Here is a 7,093-nt window from a genome sequence, read left to right on the forward strand (position 1 = left end):
TGCAATGCAGTTACGGAGGCATCTCTTAGACTATCTTGCCATTGTCTAGTTTCAAACAAACTTGCACTGCTGGTAGAAAGACAAATTTAATGCTCATGTTACTATACCTGAACTTCCGAGGATTACTTCTATTCTCTCACGAGCATACGAAACAAAATACAAGCTTCATTTATACTGAACGAGACCAGTTTACGATGAACCCTGCACGGCCGTAGCACCCACGAGGCAAGCGGAAACAGCTCTGTATCTTGCCGAGAAGAGCTGGGTAGACGGAGAAGGAGACGAGCTGGCGGCGCCCGAGCTGAGGATTGGGGCGGAGCATAGGGATGGCCGGCGTCGAGGAGGTCTGCGGGAACGACGTTGAGGGGCGACCTCTAGTGGTGCACCGGGACGGGAGACAGGATATGCGATGGCCGCGGCCGCGGCCGGCAGCGCGAGGGGAACCTGTAGATGCAGGGGACGGACCAGCGGCGGAGCCATGCAGCAGGAAGCGGTAGAGGCCGTGGCGCACGAGACCTCCCAGCGGCGGCGCGGATCCCTCAAATCGGCGGCGCAGCGGGCCTCAAATCGGCGGCGCAGCAGGCCTCAAGGCGGCGTCGCGGGGGCCTCCGAGGCGGTGGCGCGCGAGCTCTCCAGGCGGCGGGGCGGTGGGATTTCAGTCGGCGGCGCGGCTCCTCGCCGGCGCTGGGGTGGCTGGCGGCTGATCGTGGCCGACGGTGGGAGGCAGGAAGTTGGGGAGTACGGGCGATTGGGGTCAAACGGTGGTGGGTGGGTTCGTGCGTGGGCGTGTGGGGTTCGTGGATTAATTCTTTTCTTCGTCCGCGCCTCATATAGGGGCAGATGGTGCTCAAAATAATATTTTGAGCACCGGTTATATATCTCGAAAATTACTAGGTGCAAAGGAGGGTACCTACCCTCCCCTTCTGAAATCGACGCGTGTCTAAAGTCGTTTCCTGCTGTCACGCCGGCCATGTGTGCTTTAGATTTCACTTCAGCCTTTTCCCCTCTCTATTTTTCTCTGTTACTTTTTCTCTCCCCTAAACCAGCCAGGTTCACTTTCCTTTTCTCTTCTTCCATCGCTTTCTTTTTCCATGGAGCACACTGCAGCCCCATCTTTAATTCTTTATCCCGTCGATGCTCACCGACCCTCTAGCAGCCGGATCTAGCTAGTGTGGTTCTGTCCTCCACAATCCAGGCGCTAGCCCCGGCCGTCCACCTCCGCAGTGCTAGGTCTGGCCGCCTTGAACGAGGTCGGCCAAGATCCGATGGCTTCCATCATGTACTACAGCGCCCCCGACGCTGCCTCTCCCTCCAGTAGGTCGGTCTCTCCATCTTGCCAGGCTTTTTCTTGATCCAGTTTCGGTTCGTGTTGTGTTGCAGATCCAAAATCATGTTCTAATGTAGATGCAGACATTGTTTCTGTGATGGATTCTTTAGCTGAACTGGTTTGATTAGCTTTCCCGATTGGATTTTTGAACAGGTTTGGTTCATTCCATTTTTATTGATCCCTGTGGCACAGATCAAGTCCGCTAGACCACTAGCATCTCCATGCTGATGCTTTTTGGCTCGAGGACTGTTATGTGGCCTTGGTTGCAGTGATTCAATACTCGTTGCTAGGCAACTTTCCAATCTCGTTTTTTGTTGTTCATTTTAGTTTTAATTTTTTGGTTTCTTTGTTTTTTATTGCAAGAATCCTAGCTTTACGGTGCTGGTGGTGATTAATATTTCGTTTCTTCCTGGATTAGTATTGTTGGTACTGTTCCTCACAATATTTGTGTTGGTTATACCATTTGGATTTTGATTTTGCGTTAGGAACATGATTAAGTGAGGTGCAATGGCATTTTCAGATGTACTTGATGCTCAAGATCTGTGCTCCCCTCCGTATCATGTTCCTCCTTATTATTCACAAATGTTCTTGAGTAGAGAAAGAAACACCGAGATTTTCTTCCATGTTACATGGATTCTGAGAGGTACATTGATTTGTTCACTTCCTCTACGTTGTCTCTATTTTTAAGGATCAAATATTTATCCATGTATGTACATGGTTCATATTACTTGAGTTTCTTTGACTTCTCAAATGATTTGGTCGCATGGCCACCCAAAAAAGTTGGTCATCCAGTTGGAATCGGGCCAGTAGCTAGTGGTGATGAGCATGCTTCTCCACCGGCCGCTCTGCGACAAGGCTCGACGGGGAAGATTGAGGTCGGATTTGCGTTCGTGTGTGTGTTTCTAATTTTTTTCCCTCCAATGCAATTTTAGTGGATCTTTCCTCTATCGATTGGCCTCATGGCAACCTCCCCCGCCAGTATATCATTATTGCTGGCCACAAGTTTTATCTCCGTATGTACTGTTCTGTTCTATTCTCTTGATGAACTAAGAAAAGTCTATACATGGCCCATATTTCTAGTAAAAAATGAGTTCCTTTTGTTTAACAATAAGTTTTGGTCGCATTGATAAAAAGGTTAGCCACCGAGCTGGAATTGGCCAGCTAGTGGTGATGGATTCTTCAGCTGAGCTGATTGATTAGCAGATTGTGATGGATATTTTTAGATGTGTTTGATTCTACGATTTCTTCTTTGATGCCCCTGCCAGACAACCTGTGCCCCCGCCATCTCGTTACCATTGCTCTTAGCTCCAGGTGTACGACATCTCGTCATGCCATTTTTCATTTCTTTTTAGAATTTTTTTGCTGCTTAAATTTGTTTGGAGCAGTGAAGGAAACACATTGAATTACATGGATTCAGAGAGGTACGACCCTATATCGATTTGATTTGTCTGTTCCATGTTCTCTCTCTCTTAGATCAAAGATTTTATCAAAAAGCAGGTCGCATAGCTTTATAAGATTGGTAACCAAGCTGGCATTAGCTAGCGGTGATATATTGGAAGCCCCTCCGCTCCCGTCGCCCCCCCGTGTGGCGGCCGGGGCGCCCCATCTCCCCGCCTCCTCCCCCCCTCCCTCCTCTTCTCCCCGCGCCGCCGCCGCCGGCGGGAGCCTCCGGGCTAAGCCCGGGCGGTGCTGGCGGCTGCGGTTGTCCCCTTCCCCCGCGCACTTCCAGGACTAGACGGGGCAGGTCCTGTCGTGCGGTGGTGAGGCTCGCCGGCTCCGGCTCCGGCTCGGGCTGGTGCAGCTCCGGCCGTTGGGGGCCGTGTGGGTGGCGGCCGTGGCGTGGCGAGGGCGCCGCGCGCCGCCGCTGGCCGCCGCCGGCCACGTTTTGGCCTCGCCTAGGGCTCGGATCCGGGCCACTAGGGCTCGGTTCCGGCCCGGCTTGGCTTCCGGCGTGGTCCGGTGAGATGGACGGCCGCGTGAGGGTCGCTGGCGGCGCCCGACCGCCGGTCGCACGTTGAGTGGGTGGTGGCGGCGGGCAGATCTAGGCCCGCGGGCCTAGATCCGCCAGCGGGCCTGGTTGTTCCCACCGTTCATGCTTGTCCGCCGACCGTGGGTGGTGTACCATCACGGCCGACCTCGTGCTCGCGGGCCGGATCTAGGGCCGGCGGTCCCGGATTTGGCGATATGGTCGTTCGTTGTTCCGCGTCGCTTGGGGGCGATGTCCTGGTTGGCTATCTCGGGATGGGTCCCGGGGCTGATGCATGCTCGCCGGGTTGGCGGTGTGCCTCGTCTGCAGCCGCTCCGTGGCCGTAGTATGCTCTTCCTCCGCCACTATGGTCGTGCTTGTGCAGTGCCGGCGCCCGGGGATGGTGGGGTTGTCGTGTTGCCGCCGACCTAGCGTCGGTGACGTCTAGATCCGGGTCGCCGGGCTTTGCCGGCCCGGCGTTTGCGCTCACCCTGCGGATGAGTCTAGCGGGGCTAGCTCATAGCGCGGCTCGTCGGGGCGCGGCGGTGATTTCTCGCTCTGTCTACTCTACGTCCTCACGATGGTGTCCGAATTTTGATCCGGGTTGGACCTCCGCGAAAGCCGCACATGGCCGTGGCTCCTGTGTTTGTGATTTGCGTCACCTGCGGGTGTCGCTCCCTTGTTGAAGGCGTCCCGATGATGTCGCTCCCGCTCGAAGTGATGGACCCTATCCCTCCGCCTCATTCTGCTCTCCTTGGGAGCCTCACTTCGTGCATGCCTCCCTGGTAGTGTCTTGCGGATCACCCTGCGACCTCTCGCTGGTGTCGCAGCCCTCTCGCAACGTCGGCCTGGCTGCTTTTACACGGTTTGCTGCGGTAGCTGACTTCCTTCCTAGTGCCTTGGGGGGCTTTGCTAGGTCGGCGTCTGGTCGTAGCTCTTGCCGATGTGCCTATCCCAACGCCAGGGGATGATGTTGTGTTGTGGTCTGGACCTAGCCCGAGCTCCAGGGGTGGTGGCTCTTGGGTCTGGGTGAAAACTTTGCAGGACCTTTGTCTCTGCCGTCGACGATGACGCATTCTTGCGCCATTCACCTTCTTGGAGGCGTCGCCGTAAGACCCTCCCTCCTTTGGTTCCTCAAGCTTTGCTAGGTGGCCAGCCCGTCGTTGAGTTTCCCTTGGGTTGCAGTCTCGGTGCGGTGGAGGTATGTTGGCGTGGACTCGGCCGTGATCGCTCCGGTGGAACACAAGACAAGGCTCCCTCTTCATGGATCAAAATGGCGCTTCGGCTTGACATTTATGTGTTGTCTTGTCTTGTGTTTTTGTGGTGTGCGCTCGGCGCGTGTGTGTTGTAATTCTTGGTGTAACTCCTAGCCGGTTGATGGCTTTGTTAATTCAAAGCCGGGCTCAGTTCGAGCCTTCCGTCTAAAAATTAGCTAGCGGTGATGGTGCATGCTTCCACATCAACATCTTGAGCTCAAGCCTCACCGAGGGAGTCTGAGATTTGATTGTTGTTTTTTCAATGGATTCTTGAGTTGAGATTATATGATTAACAGTACGTAATGGATTTCACGGTTGTTTTGATTCTACCATTTCTTTCTTGATGCCATTTGCATTTTTATTTCAGGCATCGACAGAAGGAAACTACAGCTTTAATTTTTCTGTTTGCCTTCTTTGCTCGAGCACTCTGGACGTAAATTTTTCAAGACCCCGTTTGAAGATTCATATTCAGCTGGTGGCGAATCACATCTGTTATCTTTCAATCTGTGGTGGAGTTGTTCCACTAGTTTCGGTTGTTGCAGAACAAAGGGAAAGAAGAGCTCGAGGTGTACGCCTCACAGCCTCATCAACTCGCTTGCTGGAAGATGGTACTAGTACATTTTTCTCCCTTTCGATAAGAATACACAGAGTAGTGAAAAGTCAAACCAACGTTTCTTCGGAAGGGAGCAAGCACTTGCAATAGACATGAATGTGCGTCCAACTTTATTTCTGTTCTCTTACAGATACATGGTCCATTTCTTTTGGCTAATCCCTCTCTTTCAATTTACCTTGCGCATAATTTTTTTCTGTTTTTTTTCACATTAGTATGCGTATTGCTTCAGTTCATCTGCTCTGAGCAATTCTTTTGAGTTCTACCCTTCCCTTTCTGGCTGGACCAAGAAAGCAAAACATCTAGCAACGACCAAGCGTCGAACGGAAAATCAAGGACAAAACTGATAGCAGGAAAGGAAAGCAGCGCTCCACTTGCTTTCGTTGGTATGCGGAGTTAAGAGTTACGAACAAACTAAACTGGAACACGGAACGAGTAATTAATGTGTAACTTTATCTGAAAAGAATCTTGTGGACACATTTAAAAGACATTTTGTCCAAAGTGATGCCACGATAAAGTTGCATCACCAAACTATTTTCTGAATAAATAATTGCTGATGAATTTTATGTAGAGTGCCACCAAATGCAGCAACGGGACCCTCAAGCTTGGCAGGCTTACATGGTACTTTTATTCTGAGCACTGCAACACGACATCAACTTGCAGTGGAGCCCACCATCTTTTATCATGAGCTGGCACAAGCCATCAGCCAAGACCGTTAAGTAACCGTTACGCAACCGTTTAAGATGCACAATATCCAACGGCTGTAACCATTGGGGTAGCTACCCTCCATTGCAGAAAATCCACACTCATATATATATCTACTATACTAAAGATGAACAGCTTCGATTTTTCACAAAATTTTGAGGTTACTTTTTAGACCTTCTGGTGGTGACACGTGTTATCTCTTCTATCTGGTTTCTGAAGTTTCTTTACTGTGTACGCAGTTGGTGCTCCCTTGCATTTTCCTGCAGCTGTTCGGTGTTGTGCAATTGATTCCTACTATATCTATGGTGCTGTGATATTTTTGCACCGCTTGTGTGAGTGTAGCTGCTAGGTACGGTCAAAGCGGCGCTGGTGTCCATGTGACCATGTCCCCATGCCACGCGTGGGCTGTTTTGTGGCCGGACACGTGCTTCATCTCCCGTATCTTCTTCTTGTCCTCTCTTTTCATCATTATTTTTTTACTGATTTTGACCATCCTCTCCTGCTTGATCTTCTCCCCTCCCTGCCACGAGTGCTTCGTGTGCTTGGCCGGGCTGCTCCGGCCGAGACTGGCGCACGATAGGAGCAGGTGGAGAGGTTCTGCTCGGAGAGGAGGCGGCAGATTCAAGCAGCATGCTCCTTGATCGGCGGTGATGGAGATGCTACACCGTGAGGATCATCTGAGAGCGACATGAATTGAAGGTTGTCCATAGATTTTTCCCCAGAGCGAGCCCTCCCCATCCGCGAGATCCCCCTGGCCGAGCTCCTCCATGGCGGGCGGCCGTTGTGAGGCTCGGGTCCTGCTCCGATGGTGCAGCGACGCTCCGGCTCACCTGATCCAGCTCCTCACCTGGAAGCGGCCCCTAGCCCCGATGGATTGTCGCTCAACGAGCGACGACGGTGCCTCCTCCTCCTCGCTACCCCCGAGAGGCCGGGACGCGACGCGAACCGGCGGGCCGGGCGATGCGGTCCGGCCGGCGTGGGCGGTGGCGGCGGAGCTGTGGAGGAGGGAGGTTGCGGCGAACGCGCGGCCGGGCGGTGGCGCGGGCGCGGCTCGCCGAGGCGCTCGCGGAGTTGGAGCGGAATAGGGATTGGCCGCACGGCCCGCTGGCCGAGCTCGGCGGCGGCGAGGCCATGTGCCACCATCGACGCGCTATGGCTGGAGCTTGCTCTGTTTGGGGTGCCGTGTTCGGTCCGGGCCACGCCAACTCGTGCGGCTTGCCGCGACCAGC

General features: G+C 53.3%; 1 long non-coding RNA gene across 1 annotated transcript; it reads left to right on the forward strand.

Moving 5' to 3' along the window:
• The first annotated feature begins 1,002 nt into the window (after positions 1-1,002).
• LOC127314540 (uncharacterized) lies at positions 1,003-5,336 on the forward strand. Its single transcript, XR_007859750.1, has 2 exons — positions 1,003-2,748; positions 4,917-5,336. It is a non-coding gene; the product is annotated as an uncharacterized lncRNA (long non-coding RNA).
• The last annotated feature ends 1,757 nt before the right edge of the window (positions 5,337-7,093 follow it).

Source organism: Lolium perenne, chromosome 7 (genome assembly GCF_019359855.2).
Source record: "Lolium perenne isolate Kyuss_39 chromosome 7, Kyuss_2.0, whole genome shotgun sequence".
In the NCBI taxonomy this organism is placed as follows: domain Eukaryota; kingdom Viridiplantae; phylum Streptophyta; class Magnoliopsida; order Poales; family Poaceae; genus Lolium; species Lolium perenne.